Source organism: Camelus ferus, chromosome 21 (genome assembly GCF_009834535.1).
Source record: "Camelus ferus isolate YT-003-E chromosome 21, BCGSAC_Cfer_1.0, whole genome shotgun sequence".
Lineage (NCBI taxonomy): Eukaryota > Metazoa > Chordata > Mammalia > Artiodactyla > Camelidae > Camelus > Camelus ferus.
The window spans coordinates 2,549,333-2,567,287 of NC_045716.1; the positions used below are offsets into that span (position 1 = coordinate 2,549,333).

The following is a 17,955-nucleotide window of genomic DNA, read 5'->3' on the forward strand; positions in this document are numbered from 1 at the left end:
GGACTGACCAGTGCATGGACAGGAAGAGGCCTCTTCCCACTCCTGGCCCTCGGTGACCCCTTGGGGATGAGGGGCTGATGTTTGCAGACAGCAAAGGATGCCGAGTCTCAGATCTCATGCCAGGCCACCTGGTCTCTGGCAACAACTCTGCAGAACGACCTTGGTAGGAAGTGGATGCGCAGATTCCCACGGATTCCCACGGGTTTCCAGCAGCCCAGACAGCCTCTGGGGAGACGGTGTCCTCTTTATTCAGGTTGTAAGAGAAGCTGACTCTGGAGAAAGTTGAGAAAGTAATGACACAGAAAGGAAAGGGACTGAGGTGGAGGCTGGAGGCTGAAGTCCAGTCCTGGCCTGGCCCTTGGCTGTGTGACCATAAGGAAGTCTCTGGGCCTCAGCTGTAAATGAGGAAGATGGACCAGATGATCCTCAGGCCCTCCCCAGCCCCGACCGCCTGTGACTCTGGAACCTTCTAGTTTTACAAAGGTCTTGCCTGTTCCCTTTTTTCAAATTGCTTAGATTCTTCTGGAATTCACTGCTCAGTGGCAAAATAAAACGATCTTCTTGGGGACAGGATCTCCACCCAGCTAACAAGGGCAGCTGGATTATATTGTCCATCAGGGTTACATTTAGAGGAAAAAAAAAAAATATATATATATATAGATTAATTATGAAACAGATATTAAACATCTACGATGCATTTTGTTTGGCAACTGAGTTGGGCACCAAAGATGCAGAATCTTAGATTCTTGCCAAAAATGTCATATACATTTGAACAAATAGGACACATATTAATTAAGAAGAAAGCAGTATATAATTTCACAATAAAGTGTTCTATTGATGATCAGTGTTAATACTTCATAGTGCTAAACAATTGACAGGAATGACTTCATTTATTCTACTCAAATCTATGCGGCAGTAAGTCATTTCGTATGTTTTTGCCTGTAAATAATAGAAAACCTTGGTGCTGCTGGCTTAAGCATTAAGACACACATCGTCTCACTGAAGAACTCCAGAGGTATGTGGCTCCAGAGGTGGCTAACGGAATGGAACCATCGAGGGTCCAGCTTGTGTCTAGTTTTTCTTCTCTCTGCCATTCTCCTGGGCCTTGTCCTCAGATTAGCAACCACCACGGTTTCAAGATGCTGCCAACTTCCAGACACCACGTCCTCAGAGAAGATCCAGAGGCAGAGAAGACAGCCCCTCCGCATTTGTGTGTATGTGTGTATTTCTTTACGATGGGGGAGGACTCACCAGAGTAACTGGACCAGCTTCCCTCACATCGCCCTGACTGGGCCTGGATTTCGTGCCCACACCTAAAGAAAGAAAAGGCAAATGGCTTGTTAAAAAAGCAAAAAAAAAAAAAAAAAAAAAAAAATTACATTTTACAGTTTAAGAAAGAGAAGTTTCGATAGCACAGGGAAATATATACAATATCTTGTGGTAGCTTACAGCTAAAAAAAATATGACAATGAATATATGTATGTTCATGTATAACTGAAAAATTGTGCTCTACACTGGAATTTGACACAACATTGTAAAATGACTATAACTCAATAAAACAATGTAAAAAAAAAAAGAACTGCCAAAAAATAAAAAAGAAAGAGAAGTTTCGAGAATTAATTAACTTGTTCAAGGTCATGCAACTTGAAAGCAGCCAGGTTGGGATTCAAAGCAGAGCCCATACCCTGGCACATTCCAGGTCAGGTCAAAGCCACCTGCCCCCTGCAGCCTCCCTGACCTCAGTCACTCACTCCAGGGTCAGCGGCATCTTGCCCTCAAGGCCGCACTGCACAGCTGTGATGTGCCCGCCCCGCCTCCTCCAGGGCAGGGACTCATTCATCATTTTCTGTCTCGTTTTTCGCCACCCTCTAATGCCATGCTTACTTGCTTTTAAAATAAACCTCCATCTACTCTCCTCACGAGACTGGATTTTCCTCCTCAGTAGCTGGACCCTTGTCCCAGCGAGGCACTGAATTTCCTTTGCCTCTTCCTCAGCCTCACCGCTGCCCAGAACTCAGCCCTAATTCCAGGAAATGTTCAGAACAAGTTAGGGCTCACACTTTGGACCCAGTTCCAGCTCTGCCGCTCACGAGCCACGTGACTTCAGGCCACTGACAGAAGCTCTCAGTCTCAGACTCCTTATCCGTAAAGTGAGGGTATTGACCACACAGGGTTACGGTAAGAACTGAACGAGATAGAATTTAGCACAGCCCTCAATAGATGGGAGTCATTGTTCTTAATTAATATAATAAAAAATGAACACTCATGTTATCACAGTTTGTGGAGCTCTCTGCACATTATCTGGTCTGAGCATCATAACCACCACGTCAGGGGAAGGATGCTCCCTCCCTGTGAGGTTGAGGGACTGAGTCTGAGAGTGGCACAAGCCTTGTCTTTTTCAGATTCTTCTATTACTTTCTATGGTACATTCTTGGGGTGCTCCTCCCCCACCATGTGCATCAGCTCACCCTCCTTTTTGTGGATTATCTATTTTGGGCTGGATTATGCCCACCTCCCACCCCCAAATTCATAAGTTGAAGTCCTCCCTCCAGCACCTCAGGATGTGACCTTACTTGGAAATAAGAGTACTGCCGGTGTAATTATATAAGTTCGTGCTGGAGTAGGGTGGGCCCCTAATCCAGTGAGACTGGCGTCCTTATAAAAAGAGGAAATTTGGACACACATACACACACACACACACACACACACACACACACACACACAGAGTGATTGCCACATGAAAATGAAGGCAGAGACCCGGACAATGCTTCAACAAGGCAAGGAGCACCACAGATGGCCAATAAACAACCAGAAGCTTGGGGAGAGGTGTGGAACAGACTCCCCCCTCAGAGCCTCGGAAGGAACCAACCCCGCTGACACCTTGACCTCGTACGCCTCACCTCCAGAACTGAAAGATAATACATTTCTGTTGTTGAAGCCACTCAGTTTGTGGTACTTTGTTACAGCAGCTCCAGCAAACTGATACAGCCTCCTTGGGCAGGTGCTACCCCGCCTCCCACTGGGCTTGCTTTTCTCTTTGGGAGTCTCATTGCTCCTGCTGGGCACCCCACGAGTCTCACTGGTCCAGGGCTAACTAGCTTTTATGTCAATTTCACGGCTCAAGATCCTTGCATCCTCATTTGCAGCAACATGGATGTCCCTGGAGAATGTCATTCCAAGTGAAGTAAGCCAGAAAGAGAAAGAAAAATACCATATGAGATTGCTCATATGTGGAATCTAAGAAAAAAAAAAAAAGGACATAAATACAAAACAGAAACAGACTCATAGACATAGAATACAAACTTGTGGTTGCCAAGGGGGCAGGGGGTGGGAAGGGACAGACCGGGATTTCAAAATGTAGAATAGATAAACAAGATTATACTGTATAGCACAGGGAAATATATACAAGATCTTGTGGTAGCTCACAGCGAAAAAGAATGCTACAATGTATATATGTATGTTCATGTCTAACTGAAAAATTGTGCTCTACACTGGAATTTGACACAACATTGTAAAATGACTATAACTCAATAAAAAAATGTTTAAAAAATCCTTGCATCCTTTAAACTTGAGTGGTGTGAATTCAGAGAGTCCTCCGATTCTCACTTTTGCCTTGTTTTCTATCCTGAGCTCCTAGCAGAGCAGCTCCCTTACCCTTTTCTGAGCTGCAGGGAGTTTATTTCCCTTACGCTGAGTATCTCCCTTACATTTCCAAATCCAGCCTTTATGCACAAGCCTGCGTTTTAGTTCCCCCAATGTCTGAGCCCAAGTCCATGCTGCTGGCATGAAAACCCCAGCTGGTAAAGCTCCTACCTGGGTCCAGCCCCCCAGCCTCCCCACCACCGCCGCCTGCCACAGGACCCACATCAGCCTGACATCCAGCTCTGAGTCACAGTTTATATTTTACCACTTGGGGATTTGGGGTTTCTTATTTAGATCTTGGATGGAAATTAATAATCTTGTTCTCCTACATCTTATTTATTTTATCCAGCATGTCTTTCCCTACGGAGCAAGGATGGGGGTATTAGATCAGTCTGCTGTGTTGCCGAAAATGGAAATCCCCGGAGCAGTTATTAAAGAGAAGTGCATTTTCTAAAGGGAGCAGGGCATTTGAGTTGGGGCAGTTCTCACCCCCAGATGGGGACTTTGCTGTGTTCTCAGGCACGGGGGCTCTGGTCCAGCCAAGCCGCTGTGTGCACATGTGGGTGGGAGAGGGTGTCTGCGGTCTAGAAGGCGCCTCCTCCGCGGGCTGAGGTCACTCCCACAGGAGGACCCTGAGCGTGGCCCTTGTCCCCGGCACAGCCACGCCTGTCAGGGGCCTTCAGTGCTGGTGAGAAATCAGAGAACGTTGCTGGACTGTAACGGGGTCCCAAACCACCTGAAAAGGACTTTGATTTCTCTTCTCCTTAGGAGGACAGACGTAGAGAGATGCACACAGAAAACTCTATTTAAGCCAGGGTCAGAGCCATTAGACATACCCCGGTGAACTCATACCCTGTGGCAATGACTGTAACTATGGGGACCTGCCCGCTCTCGTTGGCATTATTTCCACATGAGCTAAGGATCCTCAAGCCGATGAGGTGAGGGAAGCAGCAGAGGGGCTGCTACTTCCAGGCCGTCCGGGAATCTCAAGTCCTCCCACGCGGTTTGGTTCCCGCCATCCGCCTGCATCTGCGAGATTCCGCGCCGCGATGCTTCAGCCAGCTGGTGAGCCAGCCTCCGAGGACCACGCCGGCCTTGTGCACGTCACACTGAACATCAGCTCTGGGCCTGGATGTGCCTCTGAGAGGGGAAACTTGCTTGAATCTCCATCAGGAGAAGTGAGAGAGCAATTTGTGGTTACTGGGGTCATTCTGAAAGCAGACCCAGGGACATCAGAATCACTCATATCCTTGAAGTGGCTGTAAGAATCAGTGACTCGCTCATGTGAACCCCAGACAGGACAGCACGTGGCCCTTTTTCCTGATTTCCTGCAGATGTAAAAAAGTCCACGTAAATGGTTTCACACTCTCTGGCAGAAGGCATGTCACTCACTTCTGGCTCCAGCCCCAGTCAGCCAGACTGCCAGGAAATGGATCCTGCCTCATCCACCAGGACCCGTCTCCTCTTTCCTCCAGCAACCCCGTGGCTGGGGCCACTCTGAGCTGCCAAGGCCACTCTGTGCGACCTCAGACACCATTTCTCCCCACGAGGGCCCTGGGACGTTGTCTCCCCGCTCAGTCCTACCAGACCCCTGCTGCCCGTCCCCTCTGCGGTCCGGCTCAGGAGGAGCGATTGAATCTACTCCCAGCCAAGTCCTGAGTCTCATACTCTTCCCATGAGCATCTCCCTCAAGCCTGGGCTGCTGCCAGCTTTTTAACTTCCTAAAACACAAAGGATCCATCCTGACTCCTCCTGCTTCCATAGTGTGAGCATCACCAGGAAGAGTCTGTGTTTTTGGGACAAAAAGAGAGCCACCCACCCTCCAGAGAGGCAAGCAGGAGCCACACTTCAGGAACCCAGAGGCCCGTTTGCCACCCTGGCACTACAGTCAGGACCGTACCTTTCATTCCTCTTGGTGAGTTTCCATCTCTTTTCCCAAGGGAGACAAGGAGACTTCTCCTGCAGCAGGGACACATACATACACGCAGGTTAGAAGTCCCACAGGGCCCTCCTGATCCACTGAAACACAACATTCAAGTAGCGTTTTGGTGGCTCACTCCGTTAAACCAGGAAATGGTGCGCCATGACCTTGAGATCTGACCTTTCTGCTAGTCCCCTGGGCTTAATAATGTTTATGCAAATGAATTACTTGTTAGTGACAATAAAACTTAAGTTTATTTGCCATCAAAGTGTCTAGGAAGCCGGAATTAAAATGGAGGGCTTTTTCCCCCTAGTTTTTAAAATGATTTTAGGCGTGAATATTACTGAAATATGTTGAAATATCTCTGCTGCCTTTAATACGGTATGGTGAATATAGCTTTTTATCAGTTATCTTGTGCTATCATATAAGAAGGATCACCACGAGGCAGGGGGTGGGGTACGAAGGGACACTGCGATTATCTACACTCAACCCCAAACTGTTAAAATCGTTTAAGTTTTGTTTTGCTTGTCAAGAGGTTTTTCTCTAGGCTACCAGCTAGTTCTTATCTGCTGTCGATATGTCAATGTTTTCTTCGATTAATATGCTATTTCTAATCTATGACCTAGTAAATGAACCAGGAAGACAAACTTGTTAACCTTGCACATGAAAGGAGAGCGAACTGGTGCTGAGTGAGGTTTCTAGGTGCCTCTCCGTGATTGTCACTGCTTGAACTTTAGAACGTTGATTCAAGCTAAAGTTTTTAAGGATGCTTTTTATTCTTGGACAGTCTCTATATTCTGGAAACTTACGGTTTCCTATATATGAACTTTCAAGGGTGACTGAAGTGTAACTGTAGATACTATTCTCAGAAATTCCACTCTTTAACACCTAACTCCACGCATAAAAGTGTGGATTTGGACACCCTTTCATTTTTTCCTTTCTGTGTGCCCTCCCTCTCTCCCTCTCCCATCTGATCCTGCCCCCTTCTCTCAAAGCATTGATGCTGGCAGCATATTGCAATGAAAAAAAATTGGCTTTTGAAGTTGGACCATCCAGTTGAAGTCCTAATTTTCCTTATGCCATAAACTTGGAAAGTCACATAGCTGATCTGAACCTCGATCTCCTAATTAAACAGAGTGATGGTTCTTCTTGGTTGTGAAAACTGAAAGTGGTGATGCTTGTGAAAGCATTTTCTAAAAATGCTGCCATTACCCAGCGTAACATTCTCACATGTCCTTAGTGCTAATGTTTGCTGAGAGTTGTTCTGTGACACACATTGAGTTAGGCTTTATAGTTTTTTTCTCATTAAATCTTTATCAGAAAGAAATCCTAATTTATGCTAATAATAATGCTAATTATTATTCTTATTTTGAGAGTGAGGAAACTGACACTTAGGCTAAATAATTCCTAAGTTCACATAGCTAGTAAGTGTAAGAGTCAGGGTTTAAGTTCAGGCAGACCCCAGCTCCCAGTTTCCATTCAATGGCAGAATTCAGCTGTTTTGGCTGATGGGAGGCAGGAGGGAGGAGGGGCTAGTTAGGGGAGCAGAGTAGCAAAGGACCCTCAGATCAGGCCCCAGTGTCTCTCCGTCACTCTCTGTTCAGGCCCAGAGTAGCCCTGGCCCCCCATCCCCACGGCCAGCTTTCAGAGTTCCACTCCAAGAGGAATTCAACCTCCCTTCCAGGTGGAGAGGTCAGACCCGCCCCCCGCGTGGGCCATGGTGAATTTCTGTGGCTGCCCCTATGTGGCTGGAACTGCAGCTTTCCCTTGGTGGAGTGGGGCAAGCAGGGCCCTAACACCCATGGAAACATATCTGGTGGCTTCATCGTCCCAACCAGCAGGAGATGATCTAATAGGACCCTATAGTTCTGTATAGTTCCTTATAGCTCTGAGCTGCTGATCAAGCCCAGGGGCACTGGTTTATAAGCACTTTCTTTGCCTGCCCTTTCCCTCTAGCTATGTACCTGCCTAATCTCTCTATGTGAAAAGCCCCAAGATCAGAAAGGATATCAACACAGATCAAAACTACAATGAGGCGTCACCTCACGTGGGTCAGAATGGCCATCATTAAAAAGTCCACAAATAATAAATGCTGGAGAGGGTGTTGAGTAAAGGGAACCCTGCTACACTGTTGGTGGGAATGTAACTTGGTGCAGCCACTATGGAGAACACTATGGAGATTCCTTAAAAAACTAAAAACAGAGTTGCCATATGATCCAGCAATCCCACTCCTGGGCATATATTCAGAGAAAACTCTTAAAAAGTTACAAGCACCCCAATGTTCACAGGAGCACTATTTACAATAGTCAGTCACAGAAGCAACCTAAATGTCCACTGACAGATGACTGGATAAAGAAGTTGTGGTATATATACAATGGAATACTACTCAGCCATAAAAAGAATAAAATAATGCCATTTGCAGCAACATGGAAGGACCTGGACATTATCATTCTAAATGAAGTAAGCCAGAAAGAGAAAGAAAAATACCATATGATATCACTTATATGTGGAATATAAAAAAAGACACAAATGAACTTATTTACAAAACAGAGACAGACTCACAGACATAGGAAACAAACTTATGGTTACCATAGGGGAAAAGGGGTGGGGCAGGGATAAATTAGGAGTTTGGGATCAGCAGACACAAACTACTGTATATAAAATAGATAAACAAAAAGGTCCTACTGTATAGCACAGGGAACTATATTCAATATCTTGTAATAATCTATAATGAAAAACAATATATATAAATGTATAGCTGAATCACTATACTGTACACCAGAAACTAACACAACATTGTAAATCAGCTATACCTCAATTTAAAAAAAAAAAAGGATATTGAGTGTTAACCTAATAATCTAAAGAATTCAGAAGTGACTGCAATGTCCTGTGAGAGCTTTCCTTATAACCTGGACCACGTGAACAAAATAGGACTGCCGAAGGGGACTATAATCTGGGCTGAGTAGGGTTAAATGGGTGGAACTGTCAAGTTCTGGCCAAAAAGTATTGCTGCTTCTCTTCCATGGGTCTCCAACATTTATTGACTCAGTAGAACTGGATGGCATTAAAAAAAAAAAAAAACGAATGGCAGTAATAAACCTTCTTATGCAACACCGTCTGTGAATAGCAAATCCTCACAGTAAGCATTATCCTTATTTGACAGATAAAGTAATCGAGGTACAGGGACTTGTCAAGGGTCACATAGCCAGGAGGTGAAAGATGGGGATTCAAATCCATGTTCAGCTGGGGCCAAAGCCTGGTGCTTGCCCCTGGGCCACCTGCCTCTCAGACCCACCCTCACTACTCATGTCCCTGCGTAACCTGTGCCAACCATGCCTGGTCAGCGCCTCAGCACCATGTGTGACAAGATGAAGAATGCTACTTCTAAAATACCCAGCCAGGACACAGCTTTCTCACCCTGATTTACGGACATGAAGAGGCATTGTTAATAACAATAATTGTTAATGATGATGGAGTCCCTGTCTGAGAAACGAGAGCCTGCTAACAGCCAGCTTGGCTTTCTGCAGAAACAGTCTGTTTTAAAGCCAGCATCAAATGCACTCACTCAGGAGGACCTCTTCTCCTTGCCTCTCCTGAAACCCCTAGTGAGTTTCTATTTCCTATTAACCTTAATCCCCAGAATTTTATTCCCAGGATGGCCCTAACTCAGGGAAGAAACTGAAGGTTGGATTAGCAAAAAAACATGTGCTTCTCATTAGCTTGGCTGCGGCATGGGTTGTAACCTGCCCAACGTCAACACTCAGAATCGAAACACAGCACAGTAGTGTGAGAAATACAATTAATGTGATTTTCCCGCTATGTCCCTCAGGGCTCGAGATCTCCGGCTCCCTGCTGATTCAGCAGACCCCAGATAAATGCCACAGTCTGGCATTCAAGGTCTTCTGTCAGCTGTGTCTCCAGGGCTCTCTAGTCAAGCCTGGCTGTTCCCCTCAAAGCTTTCTGGCTTGGCTGGCAGCCCCCTGCCAACTCCTCCCCATCTGGCGCCTTGGCTCACGCCTGAAACACCCTCTCACCTCCATCCTCCTCCCCTAAATCCATCATTTCCCTTAAGACTCACAAGACTCCAAGAAGCCCTTCCTACCCAGCCCCAAACCTACATTTCTATCCATTAGCTCTTACTCAGCTCACCAACACCTACCGAGCACCTCCCGTGAGACATCAAGCCCTCCTCTGGCCACCATTTTTTGCAGCCCCTTCTGCGTGCGAGGCACCAGGATGAGTGCTCTGCACCTCACCCTCTTGCTCTGCCCCCCTTTACAGGACACCTCCTCAAAGAAATTGTTTATACTCGTGTCTCAGTTCCTGTCCTCTCCTGCTCTTCTGAACCAACTTCAGACAGACTCTTGCCCCCACTTCTCCACTGAAGTTGTGCTTTTCAAGGTCACTGATGATTTCTATGCTGTTAAATCCACTGGTCACTTTCCAATCCTCTTTTTCATTGACCTTTCAATAGGATTTGATACAAGCATCTGACTCTACCATATCTTCTTATAATGAGTAAGTTTTATTTAAGAGAAGTTAGATAACATCCCAAAAATTATTTTTCCTATTTGGTCTTGTGAAATGAAGGCTGAATAAATATATATAAACACACGGCTAAAGTTACTGCAACTGCATCAGCTGTGACTGTAATCTGATATAAATGCGGCTGCTCAAATAACTGGTATTGCTGCTAGCAATGAATTTTTCCCCCAGATGGTAATCTTCCTTTGATAGATAGAGCAAAGGACAATGTTCCTTTGATTTAAATGATTAAATGTTAAGTGTATATTAACCTGTACTCAGAATATTTTGTAAAGTGGAAATAGAGCCTAGGCTCAAATAATTCAAATAATTTTATATATATATATGTATTTTTTACTTTTTCTGAAGTGAATGCCTGATTGCACATTAAAAGCTGCGTGGGACATGAGGTCATTCTTTTTGCGTGACACTGTCCCATACATTGCAGGGCTATTGATTAGCCCTGGTTCCTGCCTGTGAAAGGCCAGTAGCACCCCTGATTATTGTAAAAAACCCAAAGTGCCCCTTAAGATTCCCACAATGCTCTTTCGGGGGTGACGATTTTCCATGGTCCCCCGCATTTCTGCAGGGTTCATGTGCAGAGATGCCGACTGGCTTTATTCCAGACTATCTTGTCAAGGACATCTGTGTAGCAAACAGCTTTGGAACATACAGATAATGTCCATCTCAGAACAAAGGCTAGGCACGCTTACTGCCTGTTACAAAGGCGTCAGGTTTCCTCAGCCTGGGGTTCCTTTCCTGTCACTCGACCCACTGTGTTCCCCTCCACATTGCCTTGGGGAACAAAGACTCAGAGAATAGGGCAGGAAAAGGCAGGTTCTCTGGCTACTGCTGTTGCTGGCTTTTTGTATTTTTTTTTTTTTGATACTTTCCTTTCCCTTATACCACACATCTTATCAATCTCTCAATCCTCTTGACGCTACCTTCAAAACTTGTTCAAACCCTGGCCACTTCTCACCATCTTCACCTCTCTCATCCTGGTCTATTCCACCATCATCTCCCACCTGGATAACTGCTGTCATCTTAACAGGTCTCTTCCCCAGGCACCTGCGGGAGCCACTAGCTGACCTCGCTTCTTTCAGGTCTCTGCTCAAATCTCACCAGCATCACCCAGGCCTTCAATGATGACCTTATTTTAAATAGCAACCCCTCGCGGGCCTGGAGTATCCTATTCCCTTTCTCTGCTTTATTCTTCTCTAACCTTTACCAGCATCTAGCATATACGTACACTGCTTGCTTATCTTGGTCATCTTTCATCATCTGTCTCCTCCCACTAAAATGTAATTATCTGTTGAATGAATGAATCAATCAATATAATCTTGACAACACACCCCTATAATTCCAAAAGTAAAATTTGAAACAGTCGTGAGAAATAAACTGCACCTAACTTGCATGGAGGGACAGGATTAAATGCTATGAAACAACTAACAAAACCTGAAACCAGGCAGCCTGGGTTCAGATCCTAGTTGGCTAGCCCTGTTCTGCTGGGTAAGATAGTAATGCTGACCTACAGTTTTTTCATTTGTTAAATAAGATTAAAGAGCACAGTCCCCACCTGTTCCATGGGCTGCGGTATTTGTCAAATTTAGTAAGATATCCAAAAAAGGTTTCCAAACTATAAAGCACTGTAAGAATTTGTTTTATGTTTATCTTTAAAACATACTGCAATTTTCATTCCCATTGTCACAATCACAGACTACAGGATCTTTTTTTTCTTATCAACATCTGTTTGTTCTTTTATTTTTCACTTTAAAGACCAAAATCAAAACCTCTGAACTTATACTTTTCAACATGAAAGAATCAAAGAATATAGTTATAATTCTAAAGTAGCATCAGAATAGCAAATATTATCCTTATGAGTATTAATGGACTATATACTGAAACAAGGTAAAATACAATACTTTTATTTTGTACTTACTTGGAAGTGTTGCCACCGAAATCGACTACAAAGGTTTATTCTGAAAAATGCTACTATGAAGCTGCAGACTCAAATATTCCATTTGAATAACTAGGAAACAGACTGAATTGGAACCTGTGGACGGTTTTATAATATTAATTAGCAACAATTTTTTAAAGACATAGAAGGCTACTGTTTTAATATAAATGAGAAGTTTTAAAATCACCTCCCTTTTAGTGCTTTCAATTACCACATGGCCTTAAACCAAAGACTCAAATAATTTCAAATGGTCACAGATACTATTTAGGCAAAAATTCTTAGATGTCAGTACTTTCAATGTTGTGCACATCAAATTATAGTAAAGAGAAGACTAAATAAACAAGAAGCAGCCCCTCTGTTTCCATGAACAGCACAATGCATTACAGTAAACCGAGCTTATATTCAACCATCAAGTGTGGTTCCCCCATTAGTTCACTTTGTGACAGGTCATTAAGAGTATCTTCAAATCCAATAGTCTCATCATTACCCCTCAAAATATCCAGTGAAAGGTTTGAGCTTGGAAGAAATGGAAGACGCTGGGCCTGCTGCACTGCCTTGAATTCCATTTGTAACTTTAGTGGAGCAAATAGACCCTGGATGTTTCTCAGTGCGGAAAAGTTCATTTTATCTTGGTTGAGCTGGAAATTCTTTTCCAATAATTCAAGAGGATGACTGGGCAGAAGTTCCTTTTTCACACAGGAAAAACCTTTTCGAAGAAGATCATGACTTTAAAAGGTCCACTTGGTGACAGTTCAGTAACTGGAATACAGTCCTTTAGCTGAGATCCAAGCACTCTGGCATTCAGTCTTCAACTCGCTCTGTGCACACCCTCTCCAGGATCTTTTTTTTTTTTTGATTGATTGAAGTATAGTCAACTTACAATGTTGTATCAGTGTCTAGTCTACAGCATGGTGATTCATTTATACATATATATTTCTTTTCATATTCTTTTTCATTACAGGTCAAGTACAAGGTGTTGAATATAGTTCCTTGTGTGATACAGTAGGACCTTGTAGTTTACATATTTTATATGTAGTAGTTAGAATCTACAAATTCTGAACTCCCAATTTATCCCTCCCCACCCCCACTTCCCTCTGGTAACTGTAAGTTTGTTTTCTATGAGTCTGTCTCTGCTTTATAAATGAGTTAATTAGTGTCTTTTTTTTTAATTTCACATATGTGATATCATATGGTATTTTTCTCTCTTTCTGGGCATTATTTTATTCTTTTTTATGGCTGAGTAGTATTCCATTGTATAAATACACCACAGCTTCTTTATCTAATCATCTGTCGATGGACGTTTAGATTGCTTCCAGGACTTGACTATTGTAAACAGTGCTGTTATGAACACTGGGTGCACAGACTGTATGATCTTGATCTCCAAGCATTCCTGTGCTTTCTTGTACACCTATCTTGTCTCAAGCAGCTCTGTTTGTATTAAATGCCTCTGCCCCACCAGTGCCATTTATCCAGCTCAGATCCCCTTCTACAAAGGCTCCAGGTCCTAAGATGGGATTTCTTTCCCATTTCCCTATATTCCAGTGGAATGCTGCTGTCAGGCTTCTCAGGGTTTGCCTGTCATTAAAGGAGTTACTGTTCCTTAGCTCCTAGATTGCAAGTAATAGGCTTATTCACTTTGGTGACCCCCATGACTCTTAATACAGTGTGGTTGTGGCACAGACTCTCATTGGCTGAATGAGCTCTCATGTCTGGGTGCAAGCTGGAGGCAATTTATGCCCTTTCACTGACATTCTCTGCAAAGAAATGTTCGCTTTCCCATCTCTTGTCAACTTCAATTTCTTATATGGGCTAAGCTGGATGAGATGGGCAAAGACCAGCAGCACGACTCCAGGCCTTCCCTTGAAAGTCTTGCAAGAGGCCCCAGCACCTCCCCTGGGACTAACAATAAGATTTCTCATCAACAGTTGTACTACTAGCCTTTGAAGCCTCTGCTGAAACTTGGAGACAAAAGAGTGAATTACAGTTAAGATCCTGCTTCAAGTATTTATTGAATCGAATACCAAAAAGTGGAAAATGACAAGACAGAGTTCCAAATGAGGTCTGTTGCTCCTGACACAGAAAACTGGCTCCGCTAGGAGCAGAGCAGCTGAGGCTTCCTTAAGCTCCTTTCTGGGAAAGTCTTCAACCAGAGGGCTGGGGAAGCAGTGAAGGAAATGACTGTGAAAGACAAGCTCTTTGGTGATGTGGATGTGACAAGACACTTGGAAAAGATGCCCATGCCATCCGTGAGTCTGCAACAAAGCTGGGGACAGTTCTATCCAGGACACTAGGGCCCTTTGGTGACGGGAGGGGACTGTCTCTTTTGCGGGCTGCCTGTGGCAATTCTGAACCTCTGTATTTAAACATCAGTACTGACCTGCAGATCTCCCCCTTTTTTGCCCCCAAACTCCATATCCCAGTAGAAATTCCTAAGAATCTATTTCTCACTAGCTTAGGGACTGGAATGAAGGGGAGAAATGAAAGCAGGCAAGAGGGACACTAATGACCATTACTGAAGCACATACAATGATCTACACACTTGCCTATTACAAGTCATTTAAACTTTATAATTATTCTGAGGCATATACCAAACTAGTCCCATGAAGAAAATGAGACTCAAATTATTTAAGAGATTTTTTTCCCATGAAAACACAGCTAGAAGAGACAGGGTAGGTACAACCTGCCGTCCCCAGAACATCCCCGGGACTCCCCTGCCAGTGCTCACCATGTACGCGCCAGCTGAAAGGCCACCGCTCATCCCCGTGGGTCCAGATCCCATCTTTCTTAAAAGGGTAGCTCGCTTCTAACTACCTGGCACAGCAGTCTTGGGTGCCTCCAAGGCAGAAGCAATTGCTCCTTCCTCAATCTGATAGAACATTTTACCTCTTTTCCAACATGTCATCTTCCCCTTTATAATGTGGCCGTTTGTGTATATCTCGTTTCCTCTGCTAGAACAAAAAAAATCCTTGCGGGCAGTGACAGTGTCTTATTCACCTTGGTATTACCCAAAGCATGTAATAAAAGCATTAGAGCAAGTTTCTTGCTCGTAGTAGGTATTCAACTCATGTTTGTTGAATGAGGAACACGGAGGCATTGCAAAAGGTGAAATCTCAGGTACGCTGGTACCAGAGCCCCTTGTTTGCAGCTCAGCTGAACGAGATCTGAGGGTTTGCTGTCATCAAGAGCAAACGCTGGCGCGAGTCCAGAGGGCATCTACCCCCTCCTGGCTTCTACTTCAAAGTTCCCCCGACGTCCCAGTCGCAGCCCTCTTGATCTTTCCCTGTTTGCTCACTGAAGTTGATTTGGAACATGAAAAGACCCAGGACTGAGTATTTCATTCAGGCCAGGTCTTCTTAATCCAGCGACTGTAGACAAAACGTACAAGGAGGGCAGAGGTTATCAGTACGAGGTCAGTGTGTGTAGCACCTGTCTAAACCCTGGACCCTCTGTTCATGGACTTCACCAGCCTTGCGATGCTAAGACTATCAGGAGAAGTAGATTGTGTCTTCTCCTAGAGACATGGTAAGTCTTCGAGGAGTCCCACAGCTCTCCTTCAGTGAAGGGGAAGGTAATTAAGAAATGACAGTTGGTGTGAAAACAGCCTTGTCTAGAGTCCTGGGTGTGGACTAAGATGATTGTTAACAGTAACAGCTACCGTTTTTTTTCTGGTTCTTACTGTGTGCTGGGGACTGTGCCGAGCGCCTTCACGTGGATTTTGTCTTCTAATGCTCCCCGTCATCTGAGGTGATGCTACAATTGATCCCAGTTTTTCTTATGAGGAAAGCGTGACCAGGAGAAATACAGTTACTGGACTGAGATCTTACAACCACCAGATGACAGAGAAAGTGATGAAGCTGAGATTCCAGCCACGGCAGGGCAGTCCCAGGGTCTGGGCTACTAACCGCCTCATCCTGTTGCTTTGTTAGGCTACCTCAAAATGTGTTCTTAGCAGGCAGGAAAGGGATTAACGAGTAACTGCCGCCTTGGACGGTGCCGCTCTGAATGAGGTACCAGTGGGTCAGGCCTTGGTTTTTATGAAATTTCATATATAAAAATTCATTTATTTGAGGAATGAAAGAATAGAGGTTGTCACAGAAGCAAGTGATGCCATGAGAACCCAAGGACAACTCTGCCTACATGACATGCCCGTACGGCACGTCAAGGCCCCAAGACTCAGCAGGACAGTTTGTAAAGTGTTACTAAGCCGGAATCGGAGGGGTGAGGGAAGCCGGGGAACACAGGAGCACAGTAATGTGTTGCCAATCCCAAGTTCCCATACCTTCCATTCTAACAGACATATCTTTGTTTCAGCGGAAATTTTAATTCTAGTAAATGTAAGTTATTCATTCCTATGGAAATACTTTTCAATGAGGAATTGGGGTCAGGACCAAAAAAAAAAAAAAAAGAAATATGCAAGCATAAAATAAAACGCTAAAAATAAGTCCAAATATATCAATGATCCCAATAAATGTAAGCACCTTAAATTCTTCTGTCAAAGTAATAGATTTTCAGAACAGGTTAAAACATAAAGTCAAGCTATATGCTGAGTACAAGATATATGCTTAAACTGGGCACAGAAACGTTGAAAACATAGGCATGAAAGAACACTAGAAAAATAATAAAAGAAAATAGATGTTAGAATATTAACATCAGACAAAAGAAAATTAAAGATGAGAAGCACTAACAATTAAAAGGGAAAATATATTTTCTTCTTTCAATTACATGTAACTCACAAGAGGATATAGCAATTATCAATTTTAATGCATTAACATTGGGGCAGCTATATGCATAAAATAAAAACTGATAGAAATAGAAGAAGAAATGAACAAATATGGAGTCATAGTCAAAGAACATAACACACACCTCTCAGGAATCTTCATATATATCATATAAAAACTATAGGAATATAGAATCATTAGGTACTTATCATAGCATTAATGAAGAAAAACAACATATTTTAAGAAGCAGAAAAAAGTCAACGTGAAGAGTAATGAAAGAAAAAAGATACAATTTCTTTGGAAATTAAAGTATGTTCTTCTAGATAACTTTTGGGTTAAAGAAAAAAACAACAGAAATGGAAAAATTATTCAAAAGTGAGTGATAATGAGAGCACCCCATGTATCAAAACCCATGGGATGCAGCCAGAGTGGCCTCAGATAGACGAGGAAGTCTCCTAAGGAAACCAAAAACAAACGAAAAGGCAACCTACAGAATGGGAGAAAATATTTGCAAATGATGCAACTAACAAGGGCTTAATTTCCAGAATATATAAACAGCTCATACAACTCAGTAACAACAACAACAATAAAAACCCAATCCAAAATTGCGCAGGAGACCTAAACAGACATTTCGCCAAAGAAGACATCCAGATGGCCAACAGGCACATGAAAAGATGTTCAGGGTCACTAATTATCAGAGAAATGCAAATCCAAACTACAGAGAGGTATCACCTCACACAGGTCACAATGGACATTGTTAAAAAGTCCACAAACAATAAATGCTGGAGAGGGTGTGGAGAAAAGGGAACCCTCCTACACTGTTGGTGGGAATGTAATCTGATGCAGCCACTATGGAAAACAGTATGGAGGTTCCTCAAAAAACTAAAAACAGATTTAACATATGATCCAGCAATCCCTCTCCTGGGCATATATCCAGAGAAAACTCTAACTTGAAAAGAAACATGCCCCTCAGTGTTCATAGCATCACTATTTACAAAAGCCAAGACATGGAAGCCACCTAAATGTCCATCAACAGACAATTGGATAAAGAAGTTGTGAGATAGATAGATAGATAGATAGATAGATAGACAGACACATACACACACACACAGTGGAATACTACTCAGCCATAAAAAAGAATAAAATAATGCCATTTGCAGCAACATGGATGGACCTAGAGATTATCATAGTAA

General features: G+C 43.6%; 1 pseudogene; it reads right to left on the bottom strand.

Annotated features, from left to right (window-relative positions):
- Window positions 1-226: 226 nt before the first annotated feature.
- On the bottom strand, window positions 227-14,941 carry LOC102512823 (annotated as a pseudogene).
- Window positions 14,942-17,955: the final 3,014 nt, after the last annotated feature.